Source organism: Hordeum vulgare, chromosome 7H (genome assembly GCF_904849725.1).
Source record: "Hordeum vulgare subsp. vulgare chromosome 7H, MorexV3_pseudomolecules_assembly, whole genome shotgun sequence".
Classification (NCBI taxonomy): Eukaryota; Viridiplantae; Streptophyta; class Magnoliopsida; order Poales; family Poaceae; genus Hordeum; species Hordeum vulgare.
Genome location: NC_058524.1, coordinates 154,067,092 through 154,082,679, shown reverse-complemented (window position 1 = coordinate 154,082,679; position 15,588 = coordinate 154,067,092).

The window sequence follows — 15,588 nt, the reverse complement described above, 5'->3', positions numbered from 1 at the left end:
AGTAGCACCAAAGTAACAACAGTAGCAACAGAGTAACAGTAGCAGCAGTGACAACAGTAGCGGCAAAGTAACGTAGAAAGGGCCAGTAGGAAAAGACTCGTAGGCATTAGATCGGTGATGGATGATTATGCCGGATGCTATTCATCATGCAACAGTTAACACGGAGAGATAAGTAACTAGCTCCAGTTCGTCAATGTAATGTAGGCATGTATTCCGTATGTAGTCATACGTGCTTAGGGAAAATAACTTGCATGACATCTATTGTCCATCCCTCCCGTGGCAGCGGGGTCCTAATGGAAACTATGAGATATTAAGGTTCTCCATTTAATAAAGAACCGGATCAGCGCATTAACACTTAGTGAATACATGAACTCCTCATACTATGGTCATCTCCGGGAGTGGTTCCGGCTATTGTCACTCCGGGGTTTCCGGGTCATAACACATAGTAGGTGACTACAACTTGCAAGATAGGATCAAGAACACGCATATATTGGCGACAACATAATAGGTTCAGATCTAAAATCATGGCACTCGGGCCCTAGTGACAAGCATTAAGCATGGCAAAGTAGTAGCAACATCAATCTCAGAACATAGTGGATACTAGGGATCAATCCCCGTCAAAACTAACTCGATTACATGATAGATCTCATCCAACCCATCACCGTCCAGCAAGCCTACGATGAGATTACCCACGAACGGTGAAGAACATCATGGAATTGGCGACGAAGGAAGGTTGATGATGACGATGGCGACGATCTCCCCTCTCCGGAGCCCAGAATAGACTCCAGATCCGCCCTCCAGATGAAGAACAAGAGGTGGCGGCGCCTCCGTATCGTAAAACGCGATGAACTCTTCTCCTTGATTTTTTTTCCGGGCGAAACGGACTAAATAGAGCTGGATTTGGAGGCGGTGGAGTTTTGTGGGCCCCACAAGCCTGCCAGGCGCGGCCAGGGGGGCGCCTGGTGGGCTTGTGGGCTCCATGCTCCACTTCCTCCGCTGATTCTTGCTCCAGTATTTTTTATATACTCCACAAAAATTCTCTGTAAATTTTCAGGTCATTCCGAGAACTTTTATTTCTGCGCAAAAACAACACTATGGCAATTCTGCTAAAAATAACGTTAGTCCTGGTTAGTTCCATTCAAATCATGCAAATTAGAGTCCAAAAGAAGGGCAAAATAGTTTGGAAAAGTAGATACAATGGAGACGTATCAACTCCCCCAAGCTTAAAACCTTGCTTGTCCTCAAGCAATTCAGTTGACAAACTGAAAGAGAGAAAAGAAAAACTTTTACGAACTCTGTTTGATCTTGTTGTTGCAACTATGTCTAACTCATATCCAGAGTTTCAATAAGATCACAAGCTAACCACATAAGCAAATGACATCTAGACCTCACGGTAAACTCATATCAATGGCATAATCAACTAACAAGCAAATAATAATAAGTCTCAAATGTCAACACTTCAATCAAAACAATCATGCAGCAGTATGAACAGATGGTATCTCGCTAGCTCTTTCCGAGACCGCAAAACATTAATGCAGAGCACCTTCAAAGACCAAGGGCTGACTAAACATTGTAATTCAGGGCAAAGAAGATCCAGTCACAGTCATACTCAATATCAGTTAAAAGCAAAGCATAAAAATGACAAAGGTGCTATCTAATTGGTGCTTTTATAAGAGGAGGATGACTCAACAGGAACATAAATAGACATGGCCTTCACAGAGGGAAGCATTGATTTGCAGAGGTGCCAGAGCTCAAGCTTTGAAAACAGAGATAATAATTCTGGGTGGCATGCTTTCATTGTCAACGGAATGACTAAGAGTTCTCACCATATTCCACGCTACACATGCTATAGGCGGTTCCCAAACAGAAAAGTAAAGTTTTGACTCCCCCACCACCGATCAATCACACTCCATGACTAGCCGAATACTCGGGTGTCGTTCATACCAACATCAATCCAGGGGGGGGGGGGTTTGTTTGCAATTATCTTTCAATTTGAGCATGGAACTGGGCATTCCAATTACCGACCCCTTTCTTGTGAATGATAGTAAATAAACACATATCGAGGATAACACACCTAGCATGGAAGATACTGATAGCCCCTTGTCACGACATGAGCGGTTCGAGCATGCAAAACAAATTATTTCTTGAAGGTTTAGAGAGTGGCACATACAAATTTACTTGGAACGGCAGGTAGATACCGCATATAGGTAGGTATGGTGGACTCATATGGAATAACTTTGGGTTTATGGAAGTGGATGCACAAGCAGTATTCCCGCTTAGTACAAGTGAAGGCTAGCCAAAGACTGGGAAGCGACCAACTAGAGAGCGACAACAGTCATCAAAATGCATTGAGATTAACCAACATTGAGTGCAAGCATGAGTAGGACATAAATCATCATGAACATGAATATCATAGAGGCTATGTTGATTTTGTTTCAACTACATGCGTGAACATGCGCCAAGTCAAGCCACTTGAAATATTCAAAGGAGGATACCATCCTATCATACTACATCATAGTCATCTCAAAATTCATGTTCGCATCCAAGACAAACCATTATAAGCTCCTAGCTAATTAAGCATGGCATCAGAAACTATGATCTCTAAGTTGTCATTGCAAACATGTTTCTCTCACAACAAAGCTGAATCAAGAACGATGAGCTAGTCATATTTACAAAAACAAAATAGATCGAGTTCATACTAGCTTTTCCAGGCTCAGTCACTTCATCATATATCGTCATTATTGCCTTTCACTTGCATGACCAAACGATGTGAACAATAATAAGAGTGCTCGTGCATTGGACTAAGCTGGAATCTGCAGGCAAACACAAAGGAGAAGACAAAGTAATATGACTCTTTAAAAGATAAGCAGATATGCATGCGAGAGCCACTAAACATTGTAACCATGGTCTTCTACCTTGACCCAAAGAAAAGAAAACTATTTACATGGGAAAGCTCCCAACAAGCATAAGAAGAACAAGAAAATCTTTTTGGGTGTTCTCAAACTAGACAGACACACAAAAAGAAAACGAGAAAAAGAAAATAAACTAGCATGGATGATACAGTGGCAAAGTGTGAACACCGACAAACAAAGTGAAAGCATAAGCAAGAATGTAAGTCGGTGAGAAACACGTACTCCCCCAAGCTTAGGCTTTTGGCCTAAGTTGGTCTACTCCCATGGATGGTCCGGGCGATACCCAAAATCATAATGAGGGTTGTACGGGAGCGCTGCAGCCACTGTCTGAATAGTTGCCTCACGGAGACGAGCAGCCTTTGCCTCCCTCTCATACTCCTCTGCCTCTCCTCTGCTTATGTAACATCTCCGTTTTACCTGAAAGTCAAAGAAGGCAGGAGCAGGAAGGGTAATATGGAAAACACGCTGCCAGTTAAATATTAAACTGTATAGGAGGGATTCATCATCCCTCTCAAGGAACTGATAGCGTGTCAAAGCGGTGCGATCAAGGCAAGCTGTATGGAGCGGGGGATCTCCTTCGCGGATGGGTACTCCAAGAAAATTTGCTATGCGAGTGGCATAGATCCCACCAAAGAAATCCCCTTCATTAGCATTATTATTCAGCCTCCTTGCTATTATAGCTCCCATGTTGAAACTTCTATCACCCGTAACTGCACTCTTAAGAATACTAAGGTCGGGTGCGCAGAGGTGACAGTGCTCAATCTTGCCATTAATACATCTACCTATGAAGAGGGCAAAGTAATGCAAGGTAGGAAAATGAATGCTCCCCATGGTATCTTGTGTAATATCTCTAGTTTCTCCAACAGTTATACTAGAGAAAAAAAATCTCTAACCGAAGATTTAGGAGGATCATTGAGACTACCCCAAACAGGTATCTTGCGAATTCTATTGAAATCCTCTAAATCCATGGTATATGATTTGTCATAGAGATCAAACAGTACGGATGTTTCACGACCAACTGAAAATTTGAATCTACGAACAAAAGAGGCAGTGAGAGCAACATACTGTTCACATTTATCGGAGATGAATTCTTCGAGTCCGACGTTGTGAACAAGTGTATCAAACTTGTCTTTGAAACCTGCCTCAATCATGAATTCATCAGAAGGCCATTCACATGGTTATACGTGTGCGTTCCGCTGTTGGTAAGGGCCAGGCTCCCGAATCGCGAGACGGGGACCTCTCTTGCTTGAGGAACCACCATGATAGTTTCTCCTGAACATCTTCCTTTTCTGAAATTTTTTAGTGACTCTAAGGAAAAGTGAACAAGGCTCAACTAAAATTGTAGCAACTACTCCCACAAGTGCCAAGAGGTCATATTACGCATCAAAACTACTTGGGACTAGCTAAAATTAGCATGCAAAGCTCAAGAACAGGGTCACCAAGGCAGCAAAAATACGCGAAGTATAAGGCACTAGAGCAAAAACTAATTGGACCAATGGAGGAGTCACTTACCAAGGAGCAATTTCCCCAAAACAGTTTGATGGATGGTGCTTTGCACAAGGAGATCGAAAATCCCAGCAAGAAGAGCAGGAACATGGGTTTGAGCTGCAAAACGATTTTTTCTAGAGGTAGGAAAAGCAGATGGGAGCTAGAATGAGTGGAGGGGGTGCACGTGGGCCCCACAAGCCTGGTAGGCGCGGCCAGGGGGGTGCCCGCGCCTCCAGGGCTTGTGGCCCACTGGTGCAGCCCCCTCACTAGCTCTTCGTCTCAGTATTTTTCCATAATTCCAGAAAAAATCATACTTGATTTTCAGGACGTTCGGAGAACTTTTATTTTCGGGGTACTTTTCTACGGGACGCTAAAACAGAAACAGGGAAAACTAAACTAAATCTATCATTTTTCTTCTAAGAAACCGAAGGTGAAAGCTTGGAACACAGGTTTGTGACTCCTCGATTCATCCATCTCACGATCATCGAAAGAAATCCGTCAATGAGGTTGATCAAGTCTCCTTGACAAACTTTTTCGAATCGCAAAAGAGAACGGAGAATTTTCGAATAGTCACTAGGTTACCTCAATGGGGATATGAATCTGCCCAACAAGCAAATCATACTTCATCTTAACAGGAGGAATAGGGCATTCAAAGCTCCCAATAAGAATCGATGAAGTTTTTTTGATAGCATTGATGCAATGTACTCGATGTTGTTTCTTCGGAAAGTGCACCGTATGCTCATTACCATTGACATGGAAAGTGACATTGCCTTTGTTGCAATCTATACCAGCCCCTGTAGTGTTTAAAAAGGGTCTTCCAAGGATGACCGCCATGGCATCATCGTCGGGGATATCCAGAATAACAAAGTCTGTTAAGATAGTGACATTTGCAACCACAACTCGCACATCCTCGCAAATGCCGATAGGGAAAGCAGTTGATTTGTCGGCCATTTGCAGAGAGATTTCAGTGGGTGTCAACTTATCCAGTTCAAGCCTACGATAAAGAGAGAGAGGCATAACACTAACACCGGCTCCAAGATCGCATAAAGCAGTTCTAACGTAGTTTCCTTTAATGTAGAAAGGTATAGTGGGCACTCCGGGATCACCTAGTTTCTTAGGAGTTCCACCCTTGAAGGTATAATTAGCGAGCATGGTGGAAATCTCAACCTCAGGTATCCTCCTTTTATTAGTCACAATATCCTTCATGTATTTAGCATACGGAGACATTTTGAGCATATATGTCAAACGCATTTGCAAGAAGACAAGTCTAATCATTTCAACAAATCGCTCAAAATCCTCATCACCCTTTTTCTTGGATGGTTTGGGAGGAAAGGGCATGGGTTTCTGAACCCATGGTTCCCTTTCTTTACCATGCTTCCTAGCAGCTAAGTCATTCTTATCGTATCTTCTATTCTTTAGCGGTGGGTTATCAAGATCAACATGTTCAATCTCCACATCCTTATCATTGCTAGGTTGAGCATCATGATGAACATCACTATTGATATTATCATTAGGCTCATGTTCATCACCAGATTGTGTTTCGGCATCAGAAACAGAGACATCGTTTGGATTCTCAGGTGTAGCAGCAAAAGGGTTCCTAGCGTGCAAGTTCCTATCATCTTTCTTCTTCTTTCTAGGATGACTAGGTGCATCAGTGCTAACTCCTTGAGAATCTTGTTCAATTCTCTTAGGATGACCCTCAGGATACAATGGTTCCTGGGTCATTCTACCGCCTCTAGTGACGACTCTGACAGAATTGTGCTTTAACTTATTGAGCAAGTCATTCTGAGCTTTAAGTCCTTGCTCTACTTGAGTAGTAACCATAGAGGCATGTTTACTCAAGAGCTTAAGATCATTGACGTTTCTGGCCACACAAGCACTTAAATGACTAAGCATACGAGCATTCTGTTCCAATTCATCCAGGCATATCAAAAGGAATATCACTCTCATCGAATCTACAAAGAGAATTTACTTCTACTACCTGTATCGGGTTATCAAGACCATGGATCTCTTCGATAGGTGGTAGATTTTTGACATCTTCAGATTTAATGCCTTTCTCTTCCATAGATTTCTTAGCTTCTTGCATATCTTCAGGACTGAGAAATAGAATACCTCTTTTCTTCGGAGTTGGCTTCAGAGGTGGTTCGGGAATAGTCCAAGCATTCTCATTGCACAAGATGTTATTCAATAGGATCTCGGCTTGTTCTACAGTTCGTTCCCTAAAAACACAACCAACACAACTATCTAGGTGGTCTCTAGAAGCATCGGTAAGTCCATTATAGAAGATATCAAGTATTTCATTCTTCTCAAGAGGGTGATCAGGCAAAGCATTCAACAGTTGGACGAGCCTCCCCCAAGCTTGTGGGAGACTCTCTTCTTCAACTTGCACAAAGTTTTATATTTCCTGCAAGGCAACTTGCTTCTTATGGACAGGGAAATATTTTTTAGAGAAGTAGTAGACCATATCCCGGGGGCTACGCACACAACCAGGAGCAAGAGAAGTGAACCAGGTCTTAGCATCATCCTTTAGCGAGAAAGGAAACAACTTGAGGATATAGTAGTGGCGAATTTTTTCCTCACTCATGAATAGGGTGGCTATATCGTGAGTTCGGTAAGATGGGCTACAACCGTTTGAGACTCATAACTGTGAAAAGGATCAGATTCGACCAGAGTGATTAACTCAGGGTCGACAGAGAATTCATAATCCTTATCGGTCACAAAGATAGGCGAAGTAGCAAACTTCGGGTCGTATTTCATCCTAGCGTTCAGAGATTTTTTTGTTTCCACTTGAGCAATAATTTCTCAACATCATAGCTATCCTTACACGCAAGAAAATCCTCAACTATCTCTCCCTCCATAACATAACCCTCGGGCATATCAGGCAATTCATATCTAGGAGAGCTAGTTCTAGCAGGCAAAATAGCAGGTTCTACTTCAATAGTATCAGCACTTTCAGAAGTATCATCACATCTAGCAGCAACTCTAGCAATTTGTGCATCAAGGAATGCACCTAGTGGGAAAGCAGTATCAAGCATAGCATCATCAGGCAAAGCAGTATCAAGTATAGCATCATCAGGCAAAGTAGTATCAAGCATAGCATCATCAAGAAAAGCAGTATGAAGCATAGCATCATCATGCACAGGCGACATATCAAGATTTCTAGCAGGAGGTGGTGTCGCAAACTTACTCATAACTGAAGGTGAATCAAATGCAGAGCTAGATGGCAGTTCCTTACGTGTCCTCGCAGTTGAGGGCAAGACTTTAGTTCTTGGATCTTTCGGATTCCTCATAGTGACCAGCAGACCTAAATCCCAAGTGACTCAAAGAATATAGTTGTGCCTCCCCGGCAACGGCGCCAGAAAATAGTCTTGATAACCCACAAGTATAGGGGATCGCAACAGTTTTTGAGGGTAGAGTATTCAACCCAAATTTATTGATTCGACTCAAGAGGAAGCCAAATAATATTCTCAAGTATTAGCAGTTTAGTTGTCAATTCAACCACACCTGAAAGATTTAGTATCAGCAGCAAAGTATTAGTAGCAGAGTAGTGTGATAGCAGCAGTAGCAACAGTAACCAGTAGCAGCAAAGTAACAACAATAGCAACAGAGTAACAGTAGCAACAGTGACATCAGTAGCGGCAAAGTAACGTAGCAAGGATCAGTAGGAAAAGACTCGTAGGCATTGGATCGGTGATGGATGATTATGCCAGATGCTATTCATCATGCAACAGTTATAACACGGATAGATAAGTAACTAGCTCTAGTTCGTCCATGTAATGTAGGCATGTATTCCGTATGTAGTCATACGTGCTTAGGGGAAATAACTTGCATGACATCTATTGTCCATCCCTCCTGTGGCAGCTGGGTCCTAATGGAAACTACGGGATATTAAGGTTCTCCTTTTAATAAAGAACCGGACCAGCGCATTAACACTTAGTGAATACATGAACTCCTCATACTATGGTCATCTCCGTGAGTGGTTCCGGCTATTGTCACTCTGGGGTTGCCGGGTCATAACACATAGTAGGTGACTGCAACTTGCAAGATAGGATCAAGAACACACATATATTGGCGACAACATAATAGTTTCAGATCTGAAATCATGGCACTCGGGCCCTAGAGACAAGCATTAAGCATGGCAAAGTAGTAGCAACATCAATCTCAGAACATAGTGGATACTAGGGATCAATCCCCGTCAAAACTAACTTGATTACATGATAGATCTCATCCAACCCATCACCGTCCAGCAAGCCTACGATGGGATTACTCACGAACAGTGAAGAGCATCATGGAATTGGCGACGAAGGAAGGTTGACGATGACGATGGCGACGATCTCCCCTCTCCGGAGCCCAGAACTGACTCCAGATCTACCCTCCAGATGAAGAACAGGAGGTGGCGGCGCCTGTGTATCATAAAACGCGATGAACTCTTCTCCTTGATTTTTTTTCGGGCGAAACGGACTAAATAGAGCTGGATTTGGAGGCGGTGGAGTTTTGTGGGACCCACAAGCCTGCCACGCGTGACCAGGGGGGGCGCCGTCTGGTGGGCTTGTGGGCTCCACGCTCCACTTCCTCCGCTGATTCTTGCTCCAGTATTTTTTATATATTCCACAAAAATTCTTCGTAAATTTTAAGGTCATTCCGACAACTTTTATTTCTGCGCAAAAACAACACCATGGCAATTCTCCTGAAAACAGTGTTAGTCCGGGTTAGTTCCATTCAAATCATGCAAATTAGAGTCCAAAACAAGGGCAAAAGAGTTTGGAAAAGTAGATACGATGGAGACGTATCAAGGACATGGGATAAGTGATGCTATAAGTAGTCATGTGAATTTGGTATTCGTTCGATATTTTGATGTGTTGTATGTTGTTTTTCCTCTGGTGGTGTTATGTGAACGTTGACTACATAACACTTCACCATTATTTGGGCCTAGAGGAAGGCATTGGGAAGTAGTAAGTAGATGATGGGTTGCTATAGTGACAGAAGCTTAAACCCTAGTTTATGCGTTGCTTCGTAAGGGGCTGATTTGGATCCACTAGTTTAATGCTATGGTTAGACTTTGTCTTAATTCTTATTTCGTAGTTGCGCATGCTTGCGAGAGGGGTTAATAATAAGTGGGATGCTTGTCCATGTAAGGGCAGTACCCAAGCGCCGGTCCACCCACATATCAAACTATCAAAGTAACGAACGCGAATCATATGAACATGATGAAAACTAGCATGACAGAAATTCCCGTGTGTCCTCGGGAGCGTTTTTCCTCCTATAAAAGTTTGTCCAGGCTTGTCCCTTGCTACAAAAGGGATTGGTCCACTTTGTTGCACCGTTGTTACTTTTGTTACTTGCTACTTGCTACGAATCATCTCACCACACAACCACTTGTTATCGATAATTTCAGTGCCTGCAGATATTACCTTGCTGAAAACCACTTGTCAGATCCTTCTGATCCTCGTTGGGTTCGACACTCTTACTTATCGAAAGGACTACGATAGATCCCCTATACTTGTGGGTCATCAAGACTCTTTTCTGGCACCGTTGCCGGGTAGTGAATCGCCTTTGGTAAGTGGAACTTGGTAAGGAAACATTCATATAGTGTGCTGAAATTTATTGTCGCTTGGCACTATGGAAACTAATCCTTTGAGGGGCTTGTTCGAGGTATCTTCACCTCGAACGGAAGCACAAAGAGTTGCTCCTCAACCTGCTGCACCTACTGAAAATATTTTCTTTGAATTTCCTTCGGGTATGCTTGAGAAACTGCTGGCTAATCCTTTTAGAGGAGATGGAACATCACATCCAGACTTGCATCTAATCTATGTAGATGAAGTTTGTGGTTTATTTAAGCTTGCAGGTTTGCCCGAGGATGAGATCAAGAAGAAGGTCTTTCCCTTATCTTTGAGGGATAAGGCGTTGACATGGTATAGGCTATGTGATGATACTGGATCATGGAACTACAATCGGTTGAAATTGGAATTTCATCAAAAGTTTTATCCTATGCATCTAGTACATTGTGATCGGAATTATATTTACAATTTTTGGCCTCGTGACAGAGAAAGCATCGCTCAAGCTTGGGGGAGGCTTAAGTCAATGTTATATTCATGCCCCAATCATGAGCTCTCGAGAGAAATTATCATTCAGAACTTCTATGCTCGGCTTTCTCATGATGATCGCACCATGCTTGACACTTCTTGTACCGGTTCTTTTATGAAGAGAGATATTGACTTCAAATGGAATTTATTGGAAAGAATTAAACACAACTCTGAAGATTGGGAGCTTGAAGAAGGTAAGGAGTCAGGTATGAATTTCAAGTTTGATTGCGTTAAATCCTTTGTTGAAACAAATACCTTTTGTGATTTTAGCGCTAAGTATGGACTTGACTCTAAGATAGTAGCTTCATTGTGTGAATCATTTGCTGCTCATATTGATCTCCCCAAAGAGAAGTGGTTTAAATATCATCCTCCCTTAGAAGTCAATGTAGTTAAACCCAATCCAGTTGAGGAGAAATTCATTGCCTATAATGATCCTATTGTTCCCAGTGCTTACATTGAGAAACCACCTTTCCCTGTTAGGATAAAGGATCATTCTAAAGCTTCAACTGTGATACGTAGAGGCTACATTAGAACACCTACACCCACTGAGCAGATTAGAGTTGAACCTAGCATTGCTATTATCAAAGATCTCTTGTCCGACGATGTTGAGGGACATAATATTCACTTCTGTGAAGATGCTGCTAGAATTGCTAAACCTCACGCTAGAGACAAACATAGGCATGTTGTTGGCACGCCTGTTGTTTCTGTTAAGATAGGAGATCATTGCTATCATGGTTTATGTGACGTGGTTGCTAGTGTTAGTGCAATATCTCAATCCTTATATGATGAAATCAAAGACGAGATTGCACCTATTGAGATAGAACCTATTGATGTCACTATTCAGCTTGCCAATAGAGATACTATCTGCCCTGTGGGAATTGTTAGGGATGTTGAAGTCTTGTGTGGTAAAACGAAGTATCTTGCTGATTTCCTCGTTCTTGCTACCACTCAAGATAGCTTTTGTCCCATCATATTTGGCAGACCTTTTCTCAATACTGTCAATGCTCATATTGACTGTGAGAAGCAAACTGTCACTGTTGGCTTTGAAGGTGTCTCACATGAGTTCAATTTCTCCAAGTTTGGTAGACAACCTCATGAAAAAGAGTTGCCTAGTAAGGATGAAACTATTGCCCTATCTTTTATTGTTGTGCCTCCTACTGATCCCTTAGAACAATACTTGCTTGATCATGAAAATGATATGCATATGGATGAAAGGGATGAGATAGATAGAGTTATCTTTGAACAATATCCTATCCTTAAGAATAATTTGCCTGTTGAACTGCTTGGGGATCCACCCCCACCAAAGGGTTATCCTGTGTTGCCTGATACTCTTAAGTATGCTTATCTTGATGAAAAAGAGATATATCCTGTTATTATTAGTGCTAGCCTCTCAGAGCATGAAGAAAAGAAGTTATTAAAAACTCTGAGGAAGCACCGTGCTGCTATTGGATATACTCGTGATGATCTTAAGGGCATTAGTCCCACTCTATGCCAGCACAAGATCAAAACCGATCTTGACTCCAAGCCAGTTGCTGATCATCAACAGAGATTAAATCCTAAGATGAAAGAGGTAGTAAGAAAAGAAATACTAAAGCTCCTGGAAGCATGTATTATCTATCCTGTTGCTCATAGTGATTGGGTGTGTCCGGTGCATTGTGTCCCTAAGAAGGGAGGCATTACCGTAGTCCCTAATGATAAGGATGAATTGATCCCATAGAGGATTATCACTGGCTATAGGATGGTGATTGATTTTAGGAAATTGAATAAAGCCACTAGGAAAGATCATTACCCTTTGCCTTTTATCGACCAAATGCTAGAACGACTGTCTAAACACACACATTTCTGCTTTCTAGACGGTTATTCTGGTTTCTCCCAAATACCAGTTGCACAATCTGACTAGTAGAAAACCACTTTCACCAGCCCTTTTGGTACCTTTGCTTATAGACGTATGCCTTTTGGCTTATGTAATGCACCTACCACCTTTCAAAGATGTATGATGGCTATATTCTCTGACTTTTGCGAAAAGATTGTCGAGGTTTTCATGGATGACTTCTCCGTTTACGGGTCTTCTTTTGATGATTGCCTCAGCAACCTTGATCCGGTCTTGTAGAGATGTAAAGATACCAATCTTGTCTTGAATTGGGAGAAGTGCCACTTTATGGTTAATAAAGGCATCGTCTTAAGTCATAAAATTTCTGAAAGAGGTATTGAAGTCGATAAGGCTAAGGTTGATGCAATCGAGAAAATGCCATACCCCACAGATATCAAAGGTATAAGAAGTCTCCTTGTTCATGCTGGTTTCTATAGGAGGTTCATTAAAGACTTCTCTAAGATTTCTAGGCCTCTTACCAATCTCTTGCAAAGGGATATTCCGTTTGTTTTTGACGATGATTGTGAGAAAGCCTTCGAAATACTTAAGAAGGCTTTGATAACCGCACCTATTGTTCAACCACCTGATTGGAACTTACCTTTTGAAATCATGTGTGATGCTAGCGATTATGCTGTTGGTGCTGTCCTAGGGCAAAGAGTTTATAAGAAGTTGAATGTTATTCACTATGCTAGTAAAACTCTAGACAGTGCCCAAAGAAACTATGCTACTATGGAAAATGATTTTTTAGCAGTCGTGCTTGCATGTGAAAAGTTCAGGTCTTACATAGTTGACTCCAAAGTCACTATTCACACTAATCACGCTCTATTAAGTACCTCATGGAGAAGAAAGACGCTAAACCTAGACTTATCAGATGGGTTCTCTTGCTACAAGAGTTTGATTTGCACGTTGTCGACAGGAAGGGTGCTGATAACCCCGTAGCAGATAACTTGTCTAGGTTGGAGAATGTTCTTGATAACCCACAACCTATTGAGGATAGCTTTCGTGATGAGCAATTGAGTGTCATCAATACTTCACGTATTGCACCGTGGTATGCTGATTATGCAAACTATATTGTTGCCAAACATATACCACCTAGTTTCACATACCAACAAAAGAAGAAATTCTTCTTTGACTTGAGACATTACTTTTGGGATGATCCTCACCTTTATAAGGAAGGAGTAGATGGTGTTATTAGACGTTGTGTACCTGAACATGAACAGGGACAGATCCTACAGAAGTGTCACTCCGAGGCCTACGGAGGACACCATGCGGGAGATAGAACTGCACACAAGGTATTGCAATCAGGTTTCTATTGGTCCACTCTCTTCAAGGATGCCCATAAGTTTGTCTTGTCTTGTGACGAATGTCAAAGAATAGGTAATATCGGTAAACGTCAGGAAATGCCTATGAACTATTTACTTGTCATTGAACCATTTGATGTCTGGGGCTTTGATTATATGGGACCTTTTCCAAAATCCAACGGGTATACTCATATCCTAGTTGTTGTTGATTACGTCACTAAGTGGGTAGAAGCTATCCCCACTAGTAGTGTTGATCACAACACCTCTATCTGGATGCTTAAAGAAGTTATTTTCCCTAGATTTGGAGTCCCTAGATATCTAATGACCGTGGTGGTTCACATTTCATTCATGGTGCTTTTCGTAAAACACTTGCTAAGTATGATGTCAACCATAGAATTGCGTCTCCCTATCAACCTCAGTCCAGTGGTCAAGTAGAGCTAAGCAATAGAGAGATTAAACTAATTCTGCAAAAGACTGTCAACAGGTCTAGAAAGAATTGGTCTAAGAAGCTCGATGATGCACTGTGGGCTTATAGAACTGCCTATAAGAATCCCATGGGCATGTCTCCGTACAAAATGGTGTACGGTAAAGCATGTCATTTACCTCTTGAGCTAGAGCATAAGGCTTATTGGGCAATCAAAGAGCTCAACTTTGATTTGAAACTTGCTGGTGAGAAGAGGTTATTTGATATTAGCTCACTTGATGAATGGAGAAATCAGGCATATGAGAATGCCAAGTTGTTCAAAGAAAAGGTTAAGAGGTGGCATGATAAAAGGATACAAAAGCGTGAGTTCAATGTAGGTGATTATGTCTTGCTATATAATTCTCGTTTAAGTTTTTTTGCAGGCAAGCTTCTCTCTAAATGGGAAGGTCCGTATATTGTTGAGGAAGTATATCGTTCCGGTGCTATCAAGATCAACAACACAGAAGGTAATTGTCCGAGAGTGGTAAATGGGCAGAGAATCAAGCATTATATCTCAGGTACTCCCATAAATGTTGAAAGCAATATTATCAATACCATAACTCCGGAAGAATACCTAAGGGATATTTATCAGCCTGTTTCAGACTCCGAAAACGAAGAGGTATGTGATTCGGTAAGAAAACAGACTCCAAATTTTTCCACTAGGAATTTTCTCCGTTTTGGAATATTTGAAAAAATAGAAAAATTGGAAGTAGTCCGGAAAGCGCGCGAGGAGGCGACAAGCCTGCCAGGCGCGGGCCCACCCCCTGGCCACGCTTGGGGGGCTTGTGGCCACCTCGTGTGCCTCCCGGACTCCGTTTTCGTGCGAAGTACTCCTTCTGGTCGGAAAAAAATCATTATATATTCTCCCGAAAGGTCTGACCCTCGTACCACGCAAATTTGCACTATTTTTGTTTTGAGTTTGTTTCTGCTGCAGATCTAGTTCGCTATGACATCCCCAAAAGCTCCGAAGGACAAGATCTTCGAGAAGGTCATCAATCCCTACCTCGCGGGAGTGCTGCAACACCCTGAATCTATCGAGATGCGTGAGGGGATGTTGCAAATCCGTGATGTTGAGGGACCCAAGAAGACCGGGAGCATGGAGGCGAGGCTCGAAGCAATGGAGCAACAGGTCTTCAAGTGCCAAGGGATGGTGGAGCGTGGACTCAACGCCAACCACATGATGATCACGGAGTTCACCAACAAGCACAAGATTGATGCCAATGACATTGGGAAGCACCTCTCCAGGCTCTATGATAGGATTGATCACCTCCAAGCCCAGATCTATGACCTGCAGAACCAAAACTGTGAGTATGAGTATAGATTTAAATCAATATGGTTGGCTGCAGATTTAAGGATTCCGGAGACTCGTTCATCTTTCCATGATGGAGCACCTATGCCTTGGAAGAAGGAGGATCAAACCCATGTTGCAACAACTCCACCACCATCACCTCTAAAGGAAGACAACTAAGCA